Consider the following 20,435-nt stretch of genomic DNA (forward strand, 5'->3'; position numbering starts at 1 on the left):
AATCTTTAATAAAAAATAACCTTTAGCTTTCAGAATCATTAATATTGATTTGTAGTCTTTGGAGGTTTCTCCAAAATGAGGGCATTACCATTTTTCAAAAATTAAGAAGCATATGAGAGCAGCCAAGATGGCAAATTAGAAAGAGCTTAATGAGCACACCAAAATCACAACAATCTACAGAGCAACCATCCTTGAAAAAGAAAAACCTACTAGAAAACACTTCCTACAGTTAAAGACATACAGATGGAACCACAACCAGCCTAGTGGTGAACTCCCAATATAATCAAATCCCATACCCCTCGAGTGAACGACCCACAAACTGGAGAATAATCATATCACAGAGGTTCTCCCACAGAAGTAAGAGTTCCATCCAGCACCAGGAAGAGGAGCCCTCTTCTTTGATTTTGAAGGTCAGTAGGGCTTGACTGCAGGAGCTCCCCAGGACTGGGGGAAACAGGCTCTTAAAGAGCACACACAAAATCTCATGTGCACCAGGACCCAGGGCCAAAGCAGCAATTTGATAGAAGCCTGGGCCAGACCTACCTGCTGGTCTTGCAGGACCACCTGGGGAATGGTGGTGAATATACTGGGGAACATTCATCTGTGTGAGCTTTCCAGGAGGCTGACGTTTTGGCACCAAGACCTCGCCCCATTCAATAGCCTTGGGCTCCAGTGGCGGGGTGCCTCAGGCCAAATAACAAACTGGATGGGAATGCAGCCCCACCCATCAGCAGAAAGGCTGCCTAAAGACTTCCTCAGTCCACAGCCTGAGAATGATGGGGAAAAAATTTGCAGATAATGCTACCAATAAGGGCTTAATTTTAAAAATGTACACACAGCTCATACACCTTTATATTAAAAAAAAAAAAAAAACCCAAACAATCCAATCAAAAGATGGGCAGAAGACCTTAATAGATATTTCTCCAAAGAAGACATACAGATGGCCAACAGACACATGAAAAGATTCCCAATATTCTTAATTATTAGAGAAATAAGAATTAAAACTACAATGAATTATCACCTCACACCAGTCAGAAGGGCCATCATCAGAAAGTCTAATAACAAATGCTAGAGAGGGTATGGAGAAAAGGGAACCCTCATACACTGTTGGTGGGACTATAAACTGGCACAGCTGCTGTGGAGTTTCCTTAAAAAGCTAAAAATAGAGCTACCATATGATCCAGCAAGCCCACTCCTGGGCATATATTAGAGAAAACTCTAATTTAAAACTGTATATATATATGCATACCAGTTTTCACAGCAGCACTATTTACAATAGGCAAGATGTGGGAGTGACCTAAATGTCCATCAACAGATAAATGGATAAGGAAGATATGGGAGGAGCTTCCCTGGTGGCTCAGTGGTAAGGAATCTGTCTGCCAGTGCAGGAGACATGGGCTTGATCCCTGCTCCAGGAAGATCCCACAGGCCACAGAGCAAGGAAGCCTGTGAGCCACAACCATTCAGCTTGTGCTCTAGAGCCTGGGAGACACAACTATTGAGCCTATCTTAGAGCTGGTGCTCCACAAGAGGAGAAGCTACCACAATGAGAAATCTGTGAAGAGTGGCCCCTACTCACTGCAACTTGAGAAAAGCCCACGTGTAGCAATGAAGACCCAGCAGAGCCAAAAATAAATAAAATAAAGAAGAGGTGTATGTATTGAATATATAATGGGATAGTACTCAGCCATTAAAAAGAATGAAAGAATACCATCTGCAGCAACATGGATGGGCCTAGAGATTATCATGCTAAGTAAGTCAGACAGAGACAAATATCATATTAATATTACTTACATGTGGAATCTAAAAACTGATACAAATCAACTTGTTCACAGAAAAAGAAATAGGCTCACAGACATAGAAAATAAACTTATGGTTACCAAAGGCAATAGTAGCGGGTAGCAGTGGAAGGATACGGTGGGGGAGATAAATTAGGAGATTTGGATATGTGTACTACTATATATAAAATAGGTAAACGATAAGGACCTAAAGTGTAGTACAAGGAACTATACTCATTAGCCTATAATAACCTATAATGGAAAAGTATCCAAAAAATAATATATGTGTGTGGGCCAGCATGTGTATGCGTATGACTGAATCACTTTGCTGTACACTTGATACTAACAAAACATTGTAAAATAACTATACTTCAGTTAAAAGAAATTAAGAAGCACAGATATAAGCTAGATAATTCTTTATAGAATTAGGTCAATTATTTTTCCAAATACTTTAGGAAAAAATGTGTTTTTCTAGCAACTGTAAAATCGATTAACACATACACCAAACAAAATGTTTTTACATATATGTATATACACATGTACATTATATTGTTATATATTATATGAAATTTGCAGGCTCTGAATACATATTGTCCTACTTACTTTTTAGATAAAAAATATTTATATATTAAGTGGGGACTTCTCTGTAATGCAGAGGACATGGATTCAATCCCTGGTTGGGAAATAAAAATCCCACAAGTCTTTTGCTGTGACCAAAAAAAAAGAAGATATTTATACATAAAGTAATACATTATTACAATCCATACCACATAATTTGGACATTCTTTAAAGTGTCAAAAACAGAATTACAATGGATGGAGTTTGCAAATCTTTTATGAGCATAATAATAGCTTCTAAGAAGAAATGAAGGTGACTTGAAATTTATTTCAATATGGAGTTTTAAACACAATAGCCAGTTTTAAACACTAATTTAATCCTAGTATTAGAATTCTATTCTGTCTATGACAGCAATTCCTTTACTGAGTACAACCATCAGATGTAGAAAGTTACATGGTTAACTCTTTCAGGGAGGACAGAAAAATTATATATTATCTTTTCATTTTTGGATGGGGATAACTTTTATTTGAGAATTATTTGTTACTGGTCTATGAATCTAATTCAGACAATTTAAACCAAAAAAGTACCATTTTAGAGGGAGAAAAGAAATATTTTCTCTGACTTCACTTTGTCCTAGACCACACGTTTTGCATATATACCCCAGAATATTACACAATCCAGGAGCCTACTTGCAACAGCACTCTTAAAATCACCGAGTGCTTTTATACTGACATTGGAATATTATTTATCTTGTAACGAAAGAAGAAAGAAATGAGACCTGTTCATTTTGATCATTGTATAATACTTTCCTGCTTATAAAAGCTCTCCTGTATAAAAACTTTCCTGCTGTAATTTTTACAGTGTATATAAATATAAAAAATTTTTTCAAGCTTACAGAAGTCAATAAGTTGTATGTAAGACAAAAAAACTTCCAAGATAATTTTTATCTGCTAAGCTGTGAAAATAGAGTTAATATTTTTAGAATTCAAGGGGAAAGGGGAATTTTTTTCACAATTAAACTAAGTGGATTTTTTTTTTAATGAATGTAAATTTGTATTAGAGAGATATTTTTGTGTGGCATTCCTTTTGCCTCACAGAGACTAAAAACAGAAATAGAGTTTTTATTCATTCATATCTGTTCTTCTACATGACTGATAGCCAAAACATTTTTGAATCCTTATAATTGAGATTGAAATGGAATATCCTTCATTTACCCTATGTTAGAGAGCATATAATTAATATGATGTATAGTACTAATCAGGATGCTATTCCATTGTGAAGCAATATTAAAATGTTTTTAAAGTAATACCAGCTCTTGGATGTTTGTATATGACAATTTATACCAAATACAATTGTCAAATAGTTAATGCCAAATAAAAGTATACCTATAAAAATCAGAAGAGAAAATTTTCGTTTTAGAATAAGATTCAATTTCTACAATAACAACAATGACTCATCTACAGGGACATTGGCCAATCAAAACTAAAGCACTAATTTTTTCTTAAAACTGTTAGGAAGTTTGTCCGCAGGAACATAGGCAGAAGAGCCTTTGGCAGACCTAGAAAGGAAGACTGGCTAAGCTTACCAAGTTATTTTTTTCATAGTGTCAACACTTAATGTTATAGCATTTAGTCACAATTTTAAAATGAATAGTGAGCTTTTAACATATTCCTCAAGAGATGTTCTGACAGATGACGGCTAATTTCAAGCTATCAACCGCCAACTCACAAAATTCCTGAAAATTTCACAATCTGCTCTTGCAAACTGTTAAGAGGTAGTTCTAGGCACACTACTGTTAAAGCTACTGAAATATTAACAAATCATATTTGTTTCTTTTCTTTTTTTTGGAAATAGAATGAAAGTTCCCTGAGAACAAATACGTGCCATTTTATTTGCAGTTTAGTTCAGTCGCTCAGTCGTGTCCGACTCTTTGCGACCCCATGAATTGCAGCACGCCAGGCCTCCCTGTGCATCACCAACTCCCAGAGTTCACTCAGACTCACGTCCATCGAGTCCGTGATGCCATCCAGCCATCTCAACCTGTGTTGTCCCCTTCTCCTCCTGCCCCCAATCCCTCCCAGCATCACAGTCTTTTCCAATGAGTCAACTCTTCGCAGCAGGTGGCCAAAGTACTGGAGTTGCAGCTTCAGCATCATTCCTTCCAAAGAAGTAGTCTTCCTCATTTGCAGTAGTCTTCCTTATTTCCAGAAGAGCAATGGACAAAGCACTCTTGCCTATAGACTTACTGAAGACTATGTTAAACTTTTGCAAGGCTAAGAAATTTTTAATTATTCAAAATGAGTGATAAATGTGATGATGACCGTCATGACAATGTATAAAACATTTCCGAGCATAAGAAAAAAATCTAGTTCCACTCTTATTTTACAGATGTAAAAACTGAGCAGTTTGCTGAAGTTAGGCATCAAAATAATTGCTCCCACAGGGGCTAAACTGGCAGCACCATAGAGGCATAGGTTCTGTACTGCCCTGGACTGTGGTTTTGGTAACACAATATGAGTATTCAATTGCCACAGGAGTACAGGAGAGGGGAAAACACTTTCACCTGTCAAGGTCTGCATGCCATCAATCCCAATTTCTCTCATGAATTTAACTCCATTCCCTCTTGCCATAAGAGAGAAATACATGTGCCACTAAGTCAAAGTTAGTTTTAAAAGGATGACAATGAATGTTTACCAAACAGATCTACCAAAATCACTGAGGCAGAAGAACTAGTGTTCAAAGTAGAATATACATCAGTAGTTATCAGATACAGAAGGGACTATGTAAAAAAAAACAAACTCAGTGCCTTAAAAAAAAAAAAGCAATATTCAATAAATAACATGGAACCTTTTCTGGCTATTGAATCTTTAACTTAGGAAAAGACATGGCATATATTCATCTACTTTAACTGCTCTAACAGTTATCTTTGCTAATCAAAATGTAATAATGAATTTCCCAGGTGGCTCAGTGGTAAAGAATCCAGCTTACAATGCAGGAGACGCAAGAAACATGGGTTGATCCCTGGGTCGGGAAGATCCCCTGGAGGAGGACATGGCAACCCATTCCAGTATTCTTGCCTGGAGAATTCCATGGACAGAGGAGCCTGGCGGGCTACAGTCCATGGGGTCGCAAAGAGTCAGACATGACTGAGCATGCACAAATGTAATAAGTAACTCATTGCTTAAACTGTGTACACACACTACCAGCTTTGGCAATTTGTTCAAAGCCTAAAGAAGCAGTTTCAGAAATTACCTACATAATGGGTGTTAATTAAATCATAGATGAAAATGTCATAATTTAGATTTTACTAGTCGTATTATTTAGAGAAGGAAATGGCACCCCACTCCAGTCCTCTTGCCTGGAAAATCCCATGGACAGAGGAGCGTGGTAGGCTGCAGTCCATGGGGTCGCTAAGAGTCAGACACGACTGAGCGACTTCACTTTGACTTTTCACTTTCATGCATTGGAGAAGGAAATGGCAACCCACTCCAGTGTTCTTGCCTAGAGAATCCCAGAGATGGGGGAGCCTGGTGGGCTGCCGTCTATGGGGTCGTACAGAGTCAGACACAACTGAAGCGACTTAGCAATAGCAGTAGCAGTAGTAGCAGCAGCAGCAGGAGCAGTCATATTATTTATGTTTCTCCATTGTAACAGTCTAATGTTCACCATGAAGTATGGTCTTCTAAAGAACCAAAAAGAACAGTTTTGTCTGTTATAAATACAGCCAATTTTTTGGAAATTGTAAAGGTCAAGTTACAACCAGATAATAGAAATGTACAAGAATATGTTATGGCCACTTCATGATTTCAGCTAATGCTCCAGGATAATTTTTTGTAAGCTATAAGGGAGAGGAAGAGAAAGATACTGAGAACTTAAAGTAAAAATTCCAAGTATGTCAACCTTCATCGTCAGTGTTAGAGGTACACATTAATGAAGCCCGTTTATCTCAGTTGAAAATACTAGCCTTTTGACTAGTAGCTAACATTTTTGGTTTCCTAAGACCAAAAACAGCCACAGCAGCTTTCCTTTAGTATTTGATTTTGCTCCTTCTCCCACCTCTCTGACAATAATTTATTATGAATTCAAGTCACATTGGCAGCATCTGTGAAACAATTACTGCATCTAGGACTGACTCTGCAGTCTAATCCATCATAATTATGACAGGCCTCTTTGAAGATGCTATGATGCATGACTTAAAAATAGCACATTAGTGTGCAAATGGATCAGCATCTCATTTCACCAGTATGCATTTAGGGTTGTAATTTAGCTCAACACCATTTGACTCTCTCTGAATCATTCAAGAATGGTAGCTGCGTCTCTTACCACATAAAGCTGTAGATGATGCTCAAAATTTGTGAAGAGGGCTTTCTGTTTTTGCTTTTACTTTTTGGTTTATTGATTTTGTTGGTGTGGCTTTAACTGCTCTAAAAGAAAAGAAGGGGAAAAAAAGTCATTTAAATCTCATGTCAGCTTTTTCCAAGGAGACAAAAAAAGTCAATTTATAGATATGTATAGCTACCATATGATAAGGCAATAATTTTTTTTCTATAAAAAATGTTTGACTTCACGTTCTAATATTGAAAGTATATAAAATACTCTGCCGTCGTCATATGAGTCCTGTTTACTGACACAGGCACATTGCAGGGAGTAAATTCTTAAGACTAGTTACTTTCAAGCACTGTAGCTATTCAAGTACCTGTGTCTCAGCATCAGCCTTAGGAGATTACTGTGTGTCTCTATTGCCTCCTTGACAGGCTCAGCCCCTATTGTAATTCAGGTGTTAGGAATTAATTAGTTCCTAACATGGAAAACATTGAGTAAAGATGATATATTTCACTACCCTTCCTGTGAAGATGCCACTATTCTCCAAAACTATTTTAGATTCTTCCCACCAAAATGGGAGATAACTTGAGTCGACATATTTATTTCAAGATGCATGCTGGACAATGGGCCTCGGTTTGGTCTACTGAAGGTCCCCATGAGTAATGCTCTAAAATCCTGACAGATTTCCATCCTTATCTTCTGCATCTATCAAATTCTCTCCACTCAGGTTGACTTATTTTCTTACTATATAATATTAGTATTGCTAAGTCCCATTCTGGAAGTAAGCAGAGTGATTTTATAGGGCATAACTTAAGAAATTAAAAGTTATTTTTCATTAATTTAATATTAAAGCTAAAATTTTTAAGAAAAACAGTCAATCTATGCAAAACCTACTTTCAACAGCAGACTGTGTCTCCAAATTACATGTTAAGCTTGGAACATAATGCCTTATATATGCATTAAATATGGAGACTATAAAGTGAATTAATATTTTTACTTCAAAACTGACTTTTCAATGTCTCATCTAATAAGAACTTTCAATTTTAATATTAAGAAATATCTTAAGATATACTTCCCATAATTTTGGGGGAAAAAACCCAGCAAACACACAAATGTGTCAGAATCTCAGAGAAAATGCCTACATTTCCAGAAGTGTATTAATGATACAAGTAGCTACACACACAACAAGCACTTTGCTTTGCTCTTGTGGTGTGTTACCCATGCTTATAGAGAGGACTTGTCCCAGTTTTCATAATCCTCAGTAGAAACTATATAATTTCAATATTGCAAGTTTTAAAATGTGTTTCTTATCTTAAAAATAACAGTATAGACAACAATTGAATAATAGACGATTTGAGGGCGGAGAGAGGAGAAATGTCAATGAAGATTGGAGAAGAGGCCTGGAGACAGAAGTCTGCATGTAAAATGTGCAGACACCTGACAGTTTAGAAACAGATCTGCTTACAGTTTACAACTCGAGTCAACTGGTTTCCCAGCCGGTGAGATGGGCATGCTCTTTTGTCAGTTTTCAATTATCCACATATGTGTTAATCCTGGGATTGTTTCTTGAATTTGGACTTATTCCTGGTCTCTCACTCTCACCAAATTAATATGTGTTGGGGAAAAAGATGATCAAACATAATTACAAATGCCATGTGTCACAAGCATCGTTTCTCATAAATGATAAAAGTTAGATTTTTCAGCTTCAGTCCATTTTCATCATTAGAACAGCTAATTGTGAGTGGCTTATTTTCACTAGGACACTGGGATACACTTATTGGAATACTCTCTATCCAATGTCTGACATTTTCAATTAAAAAAAAAATGTATTGCAAAAACCGTCGTTCTTTGGGCTTGACCTCACTGACACACTATCTGAAGATCTGTCCAGTGGACAAGCACCCTGGCACAGAGAGGGTGTAGCGTGGACTTGCTGTAGGCAAAGCTGAACTGCATGTAGTGACAGAAGGGACAGAGGACAGGCTTCCTGGTCGGGGAGCCGCGTAGGAAGAGCCCCTGTGGGCCCCTCTCAAGAGCCACGGGTGCCCGGAGAGCCAGTGCTTGAACGCCCGCCCCACAGAGGACACCCAGTAGTTAGCCAATGTCCACCACCAAAAGAGCACCATTCAAAGTCCTGCAGCCTGTCCTGCAGGCGAATAAGGGACCCTACGTTTTCTCCATCCTTCCTTAGCCTTGCCTAACTTCCTCCTGCTGGTGTTTAAAATAGAGGAGGCGGGGGCAGAGATATTCCAGAGTCAGACTCTCCACGTGTTGGAGCCACAGATAAAGACTCTGCTGGGAGAGGAAGAGTACTGAATTAGGCTTGACTTGGGAGTTTTAAGATGAATAGGGCTGACTTTCAAAGACCAAGACAGGATGCTGTCAAAAGTATAGAGTCTAGCCAAGAAGACACCATAGGAACAGTGGAGTGGGGGATGGCGGGACAATATCATGGTATGTTTGCAGGTAAACTATAGGGGAACATGCTTTTATTTTTATATCCTGGAGTATGTTTCCAATAAAACTGTCACATAAATCTAACAAAACAGTTTCTGGTAAAATAAAAGAACTCTATATAATTTCTGACAGGGTTAATCATTCAGAGGCATAAAAATGAAAAAATAGAATGATATATTCATATTCAAACTAATATTATTTCATAATATAAAATAAATTTTGTCCTTCCAGAAGAAAAGAAGTAAAAGAGATTTTCTAGTGGACAAAGCATTAAGAAAATGGGAAACGTCAACTATTTGATTTTACTTGACAAGAGTATATAACCATGTGTTCATCAGAAACATGTTCCCATAAGTTATGAAGGTTACTCTCATCTTTTTTGATCTTTTGCGTTCTGTCATAAGATCTGATAAATACTTCATATTGCCCCAAATTATAGTGTATATTTTAACTAGTATCAAAATAGAAATAAAAAGGCTATACATTTTTTTCCCTCAGAAAGGCTCTTACTCTGGATATACAATCTTAAGGGATCCAGAAGAAGCATTAAATATCTATCATTAAAATTTTTTAATTACAAAATTGGTGGGATAAGACATATACATACAAGACCAGCTCTTCAGATCTAGTCCCGGATATAGATTTTTGAGCAAGTCATAACATCTACACGTCACAATTGAAAAACAAAAACAAAAACAAAAAACCTCAATCATAATCAGAGGGAAATGAACAGGATTATGTCTAAGATCTTTCTGAGTGCTAAAATGATATGATTCTTTAAAATTGGCTACAATTAACAACTACTGTGGAGAAGGCAATGGCACCCCACTCCAGTATTCTTGCCTGGAAAATCCCATGGACAGAGGAGCCTGGTAGGCTGCAGTCCATGGGGTCGCTCAGAGTCGGACACAACTGAGCGACTTCACTTTCACTTTTCATTTTCATGGACTGGAGAGGAAATGGCAACCCACTCCAGAGTTCTTGCCTGGAGAATCCCAGGGACAGAGGAGCCTGGTGGGCTGCCGTCTAGGGGGTCGCACAGAGTCGGACATGACTGAAGCGACTTAGCAGCAACAACTACTGGGGTCTCAGTGAAATAAGTCATCACAAAGACTACTCTCAGCCTGGAAAGTATACTTTTCACTTCATTTAATAATAAGTAAATAGAAGCTAAAAGAGTAAGGAAGATTGGCATAGCTGATACAGGGCAGATACAGATATGAAACATAGACCTGTCAACTTCTGAGCCAAAATGTGGCTAGATGGAGGTGGTCAGTTCCCGGCAGAGAAGCAGGTTTGGTGCTCCTTATGGTTATATAAGCACTCCATATACTGTCCTGGGAAGAGAAACTCTGGATTGGCCAGTATGAGTACAGTCACTAGGTGAGCAAATTTTCCTACAGGTGAGGAAGAGTGCTTTCTTCACTGAGATCTAGATAAGAAAATATTCCTTAAGTTCTCCAGATCCAAGAAACACCAGGCACCCTGAATGCAAGTACTCTGGACAAGGCACATACGTATATCATATTTAGAAGTGTGAATTTCTGATTATGAATTGAGAAATATATGTTTATTTAAACACCAACTTCATGTGCATTTGATTAAAACAAATCACTTTCAATCCAATCAACTCTGAGAGAAAGATAAAATTGGGTTTCTGGATTTTCAAATTAAGGAGCAGATTCTGGGCAATGGTGTCCATCCCCAAATGATACATTCTTGACATCTCTAGCAAGTCTCTTTTTAAGTGCATTGCTAAATACACTGGAGATTAGTCTGTATGTAAGTTGCAAGAACACAAATAGACAGCCACACTATAGGAACAAGGTCACATCATATGATCTATAAAGTACTAGTTCTATTGGTTATTAATACACGTTTTTTAAAAGGAAGGACGAGGCTGAGAGATAATAAGGAAAACTGGGTTATGAATAAATTTAAATCTTCCTTAATGAAAGTCCTCAAAGCCTTTAATATGACGGTGGGATCCCAAAAAAGTCAATGCATACGTGGCATTTCCTAGACACAGCTTCAGTGCAGAATCATGGTTTACAGAATACCCTGCAAAACCAACATCCCACGAAATAGCACACACTAAAAAATCCTAATTCAGATGTACATGATGACTTTATGCAGTTTTAAATATGTACATGGATCTTGAACTTGTGGTCTAGGAAAATATAAATTCATATCCATAACTTAGGTGTAAAGAGCTCTGAGCTCATCTTTGAGAGCCAAAGACATCACATGTGCCTTGCTTTAACTTCAAATTAAACATGTAAAAACTATTCTCCCTAATTTCCAGTTACATTACCATTCTAATACTTTAACTCTTCCTTAGAAAAGGCTTTTGCCTTTAGCTCAAAATCTCTTCTGCCCTGATGAAAATATTTAGAAATTGCTACAAAATCTCAAACCAAAATGTTTTGAAACAGTGATTCAAAATTCTTCAATTAACGGTACCAAATCTTTCTTGGTAATTTTAAGAGTAGAGTCATTTAATTAATGTAAAAACTGATTTACATTATATATAGATATTTAAAGAGACAAATGAATACTTGGTTTTAAGACGAAATCTTATAGTCTTTGTGATGTCTGTGTTACCACCTGCCACATCAAGAAAGCCACTCCTAATTGTCCAAGACCAGATCACATAAAAATGTAATGGAAGCACAAGAACTCACACAAAGTAACTTTTTATGCACTAAGTATAAATAATAGAAATAAAATCAGATTATGGCTGAGGAACTACAGTAATATAAGGAATCCAATTAAGGATAATGTTGAATAGAATAGGAATAGAAAATCTAGCTTTTTATGAATATTTTCTAAACATCGAAAGTGCCAATATACTTATATATTTAGGGAAAAAAAATTCTCCTATCAGAAATTTCTTCAACCTTGAAGTGAACAATTAAACTTTTGATAACATAACCACAAAACTCTTTTTCTCTCTAAATGCTTTTAAACCTACCATATATTAGAGTACAGTCTTTAGCAATAATATTGAATATAAAACAACCCTGAAGCATAATTTTAAAAATAAATGAAGACAAACAGGAAATTCAGATTCCCAGCAGCAATTTAACTCGTGAAACTATCTTACTTTGCTCTAGTACTCAGAAATCGCTAATTTTCTGTGTGTGAGCTAAATAGACCATTTAAATTATGCCATTAAAATTAAGAGAAAGGCGGCTCTCAGGGTGTAATCTGGGTGACTGTTCTTTTAATGTAGCATTGCGCTAATGTAAATCTTCACAGAGCATGTGTGGGAAGGATAAGAAAAAGGAAAAAAAAAGGATTATAAACTCACTAAATCTAAACACTGAGAAAAACTAAAAATATACTTTGACTATGTCTGTGTTAAAAATATCATCTGAATATTAATATCATCTGAATATTCATAATAAGACAATTACTTACAAAGTAATTTCCATACAACGACAGCATTATTTGGGGGGTAGCTGGGAAAGACTGAGGGCAGGAGGAGAAGGGGACAACAGAGGATGAGATGGCTGGATGGCATCACCGACTCAATGGACATGGGTCTGGGTGGACTCCAGGAGTTGGTGATGGACAGGGAGGCCTGGTGTGCTGCGGTTCATGGAGTCGCAAAGAGCTGGACACTACTGAGTGACTGAACTGAACTGAGCTGAACTGATCTGACAGATTCACAGGTCACACCAAAGGATGCGTTAGAGGTTGATTTGGCTAGTGATTTGCACAACAAAAATAGCTACATCTGTTATCATGACTATAACTAAATTCACTAAAAATGAATCAGCTTTTGTTTGAAAATCATTTCAAATTAATAAATCAGTGAATAACACAAGTTCATGGCATTTTCATAGAAAACAGAATTTTCTAGAGAAAAAAATATAATAGACAATGTCATACATTTTTCTTTTATCAAATTGTCATGTTTACACTTCAGTTATATTTGAATATGGTATATGCAACATATGGCTTCCTTTGGCGCTAGTGGTAAAGAATCCACATGGCAACCTTCTCCAGTATTCTTTCATGGAGAATCCTGTGGACTGAGGAGCTTGGCAGGCTACTATCCATAGGGTTGCAAAGAGATGGACTTAGCATGCACTTATATGCAACATAAATCTGAAATAATGTACATTTAAAATATCACCAGCTCTCTAAAAGTTGTAGCTTTCCCTTGCACCCCTTTCTTTCCATCTCTCAGTGGGTATACACACTCAGACTTTAACTGTCATCTTATAAAATGGTACCGTCACTGAATTAAGATGAAGAAAAAGAACATCCCAGATTAATTTATAAAGGTTACAGAAATGTAGGAAGCAGAAGTACCAACATTTCCATGAAAAAACTTTATTAAAATTCAAAACAGTATTTCCTTTCAACTTTCCTTTCCCTTACCTGTTGCAAAGAATTATAGAGAAATAAACATATTGGAAACAAACACTCATTTGCATTATTAGTCTTTGGCTTTAAAAATATTTATTTCTACTCTACTTGTCCTCTTTCATCTCCCCAAGAAATTCTAACCAAACTCCAAGCCCACTAACTCCAGTACTCAAAGTGTGGAAATGTTTTACACAGTCTTCTAAACCCATGGTGAGCAGTAAGATCATAAAATTTTGTTTTTTGTTTTAGTTGCTGAGTTGTGTCCAACTCTTTTGTGACCCTATGGACAGATCATAAAATACTCTGAAGCAAAATTAATTTTATTTGAGGGGAAAACAACAGGTAGAAGGAAACTATGGTATGTCTCCTAATGGGAAAATTTCTTTAGTCACACATGGAGAAAACAGAACTCTAAATCGTCAAACTTTTCTATTCAAAGGTACTGACTTACAAAAATGTTCCTCAGGCCACCCATTTATGGTACTGCATAAAAATTCTACAACTGCTGAAAGAGGTTATGGGGTATAATCCCAGAACTGAGTTGGCATTCTGGTCCCCTTTCAGTTTCTTACAATTCAAGGCAAATTCCCACGTTTAAATGTTCTCTTTGTGGCAAGAGGCAGCTTGAAGAGATGGTGAAATCATTGCAGCCAAGAAAAAAAAAGAAAACTGACTGATCTCATCTTAACTATCGTTAATGCTTTGAGATGATGCTTAAAATGGCATTATTGAAGCAATACTGGGGAAATGCTGTATTCCTTTCTGCTTTTTCATTCATAATACTTTCAAAACTCTAAATCTTTCCTCAGAACCCACTCTGACATTTCCAACTTTGGAAGACTGCCACAGAGTTACCAATCAAAGATTTTAAATACCTCCAAGCTAATTTAAGCTTTAAATAATTGAAATTATAATATGCAGAATAAGAATTCAGCTTCTGGGTAATAAATATAAGTCAAGACTCACAAGGTTTAAAAAGCTCTTTTCATTAATTTTCTTGAACATATATTTCATGATCTGCTAAGTGATCATAAGATGTTACTACAGAAAGAAACTGAAATAACCCATTCTTTTCAGTTTAAATGCTACTTACTTGAAGAATATTTGATTTTTATTAACAAGTCTCATGTGGCATTTTCTGTAAAAGCAAGCATTATATCTATATTATTATACATGATAAACTTTCATGGTATATTTTCTGACATACACTTTCAAATCTGTAGTTCAGTTTACCATTTATTAAGCATGTGAGCTGAGTACTATGCTAGATTCCATGAGAATCACAATGATGACTGTCCTAGTGCTCTCAGGAAACTTATACCTAACTTAGAGGTGCATCACAGAGTTTTAAGAAAATCAATGAAGGAATTCCCTGGTGGTACAGTGCTTGGGACTTGGCACTTTCACTGCCAGGGGCCAGGGTTTGATCGCCTGGTCAGGGAACTAAGATCCTGAAAGCCACATGGCACAGACAAAAATAAATAAATACAATTTAAAAAGAAGATAAATGCTAATTAAAAAAGAAGATAAATGCTATCAGGCTCATACAAACAAAGAACCACAGAACATACATTATACTGGAGATGATTTTTGTAGAAGCTCTTAAGAATTTTTAGGATATCTTCAGTTGCAATGAAATAAAAGCATCGAGTGAAGGGAAATGCTTCAGGTAATTTATAGAAAGGAGACTTGAAACAGAGATCTTAAATAACAAGAAATCTATTTGGTCAAGCAAAGATAACATAAAACCTTAAAATGAGAAGGGCATAGATGTGATAGCAATTAGGGTGTCATTTTGAGTAAGGTTATTTGTGATGATTACTATAAGCTTTGATGCACAATCACTCAACTTGATTAAAATTGGCTTAAAAATTTTAGTATGCTTCTTCTGACTTTACTGCTTCTGAGTAGACTTGAAGAGCTGAAAGTGAAAGCTGCACAGTCGTGTTTGACTCTTTGTGACCCCATGGACTCCACCATGGAATTCTCCAGGCCAGAGTACTGGAGTGGGTAGCCTTTTCCTTCTCCAGGGGATCTTCCCAACCGGAGGATGGAGCCCAGGTCTCCCATATTGTAGGCGGATTCTTTAATAGCTGAGCCACATGGGAAGCCCACTACAGTCTCCCTAAAGTCTACCTTTATAATCATGATAATCAAGTAAGTGTACTGTCACATTTCAGCAAAAGTGTTGAGTTCTAGTCCTAAAAATAGCCACTGTAGGCTGTTTCATACTGCAGCTGTATAGTTCCATCTCAGAAGGGCTGATGAGTTGAGTCAAGAATTAAACTCAGACTTGATGTAGTTAAAAAGAAAACAAAAAAGCAGATACATTTGCAAAATAAACTTCCATGGAGTCTTTTGGTGGGAGAAGGGTGTGGTGGAGAATGAATGCATTTTTTTAAATAATGAAAAGTTTAATAAAATTGAGGTTAATAACATGAATTCAACTTTTTATGTATCTATAGAACAGCACTAGAAAATATAGACAGCCTCCACAATTTCAATTTCCAAAATCTAGGGTATCTTAACTTTCATTTAGTGTGCACAAATGAATAATTTGACTCTAGCTTAAAATACAGGCTTGTAAACTAAACTCAAAGCAGAAGGAAGGAACTAATAAAGATTAGAGAATAAATAAAATTGGAAAAACAACAGAAAAGATTTACAAACTAAGAGTTGGCTCTTTGAAAAGATAAACAAATTTGACAAACTTTTAGCTGGACAAGAAAAATAGATAGGACTCAGATTTTAAAAAGAGATGTTACAACTGATACTGTAGATACACAAAGGATCATAAGAGACTACTTTGAAAAACTATAGGCCAACAAACTTGGACACCCTAAAATTAACGGATAAACTCCTAGAAACATACAAACTACCAAGATTAAATCATAAAGGAATAGAAAATCTAAACAATAATGAGTAGGGAGATTGAATCAATAATCAAAAAACCTCCCAAGAAAGAATGACTCAGGACAAGATGGCTTCACTGGTGTATTTTAATAAACATTTAAAGAAAAGTTAATGCCAATCCTCCTCAAACTCTTCCTGGGAATAGAAGGGAACACTCCCAGATGAGGCTGGCATTACCCTAATACTAAAGCCAGATAAGGACACCACAAGAAAACTGCAGGCCAATATCCCTAATGAATACAGATGCAAACACTCCAAACAAAATACTAGCGAATTGAACTCAACAAATTATTAAAAGAAGGATACTACAAGAAAACTGCAGCCCAATATCCCTAATGCATACAGGTGCAAAACCTCTCAGCAAAATACTAGTAAATCGAATTCAGCAACACATTAAAGGAATCACACACCATGATCAAGTGGGATTCATCCCTGAAACGAAAGGATAGTTCAACATACCCCAATCAAGAAAAGTGGCACATCTCATTAATAAGATGAAAGATAAAAATCACATCATCTCAACAGATGCAGAAATAGCAGGACAAAATTCAAGATCCGTGATTTAAAAAAAAAGACTTTCAACAAACTAAGTGGAGTGAATGTACCTCAACATAATAAAGATCATTTATGATACTGAATAGTAAAACTTTGAAAAAGTTTCCTCTGTGATCAGGAACAAGAAAAGGGTACCTACTCTCACCACCTGTATTCAACATGGTAGTGGAAGCCCTAGCCAGAGGAATCCGGCAAGAAAAAGAAATAAAAGGCATCAGAACCAGAAAGGAAAAAGCAAAATTTCTCTGTTTTCAGATAACATGATTTTATATGTAGAAAATCTTAAAGACTCTACTAAAACACCATCCCTAATCAACAACTTCTGCAAAGTTGTGGGATATGAAATACTACAAAAAGCAGTAGTGCTTTTATACATTTGCAATGAATTAGCTGAAAAAGAAATAAGAAACTTATTCCATTTACAATAATAGCATCAAAAGCAAGAATCCTGGAATGGGTTGCCATTTTCCTTCTCCAGGGGATCTTTCCAACCCAGGGATTGAACCCACATCTGCTGTACTGGCAGATTTTTTTTCACCACAGAGCCATTAGAGAAGCCTGGGGAAACTGAATATTCACAGGCAAAAGAATGATTCTTAACTTCTACCATTCACAGAAATTAACTCAAAATTTATTAAAGACTTAAGAGCTGAAATAATAAAACTCCTAGAAGAAAACATAGGGAAAAAAGCTCCTTGACATAGATCTTGCTAAAGATTTTCTGGGTTTCCTTGATGGCTCAGATAGAAAGGAGTCTGCCTGCAGTGAAGGAGACCCTGGTTCAATCCCTGGATCAGGAAGATCTTCTGGAGAAGGGAACGGTAACCCACCCCAGTATTCTTGCCTGGAGAGTTCCATGGACATAGGAGCGTGGCAGGCAACAGTCCATAGGGGCACAAAAATTTTCTGGATAGGATACCTAAAGCACAAGCAACAAAATATAAGATGAACAAATGGGCCTACATCAAACTAAAATGTTTCTGCAAAGCAAAAGAAACAATCAACAAAGTGTAAAGACAACTACGCACTGTGGAAAAAACCTGCAAATCAAGTAACTGAAAACAAGTTAATTTCCAATGTATATAAAAAATTCATACAATAGCAAAAACCTCAAATAATTCAATTATTTGAGCAAAGGACCTGAACAGACATTTATACTAAGAAGATATAGGTATGGCCAACAGGTCTATCAAAGGTGCTCAATATTAGAGAAATGCAAATTAAAACCACAGTGAGATATGTGACTTCATGGCTTTCAGAACAGCTATCATCAACACAACAAGAGATAACAAATTCTGGTGAGAAAGTGGAGAAAATGGAACACTTGTACACTGTTTGTAGGATTGTAAACTGGTGCAGCAGCTACAGAAAACTATGGTGGATCCTCAAAAAATTAAAAATAGAACTACCATATGATCCAGAAATTCTGCTTCTGGGTTTACATCCAAAGTAAATAAAAGCACTATGTTGAAGAAATATCTGCATGCCCATGTTCACAGCAACATTATTTACAATAGTCAAGGCATGGAAATAACCCAAGTATATGTTAATGGATAAATGGATAAAGAAATGTGAAATTATTATATATAAAGTTGAATATTATTTGGCCATACAAAAAAAGGAAATCCTGCTATTTGCAACAATATGGATGGACCCTGAGGGTATTATTCTAAGTGACATAAGTTAGGCAGAGAAAGACAAATACCACATGATCTCAAACAAACTCATACTTAACAGAGGATAGATGGATAGTTACCAGAGATGATAATGGCAAAATGCGTGAGAGTGAGCAAAAGGTACAAACTTACAGGTATAGAGTTAACAATACTGTGTTGTAGATCTGAAAGTTTCTAAGAGGTAGACTTTATGAGTTCTCATCACAAGACAAAAATATCTATGTGAGGTGATGGATATTAACTGAACTATTCATGGTGATCATTTTTCAATAACTACATGTATCAAATCCAATTTAAGGTCCACTATTGTGGACCTTAAATTTATACAATGTTATGTGTCAATTATATCTCAAAAGTGAAAAAATAAATACCAAAATACAAGGGTGTGTGTGTGTGTGCACCTACAGATACAGGCACATATAAACAATTCACTACAAAATTCTATTCCAAGTTGCCAATCTTTATAATCAGTTGGTTTTGAATACACAAGAAAAATAATTCAACACTTGAAAATGTTATAGTGTAGTGAAGTCGCTCAGTCGTGTCTGACTCTTTGTGATCTCATGGACTTTAGCCTACTGGGCTCCTCCGTCCATGGGATTTTCCAGGCAAGAATACTGGAGTGGGGTGCCATTTCCTTCTCCAGATGATCTTCCTGACCCAGGGCTCAAACCCGGGTCTCCTGCAGTGTAGGTAGACGCTTTACCGTCTGAGCCACAAGGGAAGCCCTATTATAAGCTTAGTCATTTAATAGTGTTTAACCATCTGACAAGATAAAAACTAGATGGTTCAAATATTTAAAATTTTCTATTTGGGGGACAATGAAAATGCTACAATGAGAATAGTTATTTTTTTCCTCAGCCTCAAGTTTTCTTGATACTATAATGGGAATAATCAAAGTTAAGGGTATCTGTGTTGACTGCCACCTGGTCATTCACACCTCATTCCATCACTGGCATACTGTTATTTACAGGGTAGATATGAGATATTTATAGAGAATCTCAATGAAAGGCAGAACAAAGAAAAGTGGACTTGCAGTCAGGTAGCTCTGCATTCCAATCTTCATTCTTCCACTTACTGTGTAACTCTGATGGACCCTTCGTTTACTAGTCTAGTGTCAACAGTAACACTAGAAGGGTTACTGTTAGCTAAGGTATATGAAAGTTTAATGGGATGACTTTCTGTTCCCTACCAAGGCATGTATATTCTGCTTCTCTCCCTCCATCCCTTCCTTCCTACAAGATTTCCCTACCTATCTGCCAAGGTGCAATAAAAATTTACTTCCTCCATACAGCCTTTCCTATTCCTGTCCAAACAGAAGGGTTGCCCTTTTCTGAACTCTCTTTCCTTTAGACTTGTACTGGGATACTCTCACTTCAGTAACACCTTGACTCAGCTGTTGTCTATATCTCATTGCTCCTTCTCACTGTCCTACCAAGCTCCTCCTCCTCTGTTTATTCATTAAACGCCAGCGTTCTTGGGGTTCCAGTCTACAACTTCTTCAACGTTCATTCATCTATTTACTCATTCTATTTAACAGGGACGTATAATCAAGGTATTGCTCTGAATTCTATGGCTGTAAGGACAAACAAGATAATCTAGATTTCATTAGTGAAGTTTATTTAGACAAGCAAGTAAACAAAACAACTGCAGACTCTTAAGTGTTTTGAAGGAAATATATCTGAATGATGGGATAGAGAGGGATTAAAACAGAATTATTCAATAGAGAAGTTATGGAAAAGGCTCTTTAGTTGCTGACATCTATCTGAGCTGAACGAAAAAGCCAGTGGTAGGA

Source organism: Capricornis sumatraensis, chromosome 7 (assembly GCF_032405125.1).
Source record: "Capricornis sumatraensis isolate serow.1 chromosome 7, serow.2, whole genome shotgun sequence".
NCBI classification, from domain to species: Eukaryota; Metazoa; Chordata; class Mammalia; order Artiodactyla; family Bovidae; genus Capricornis; species Capricornis sumatraensis.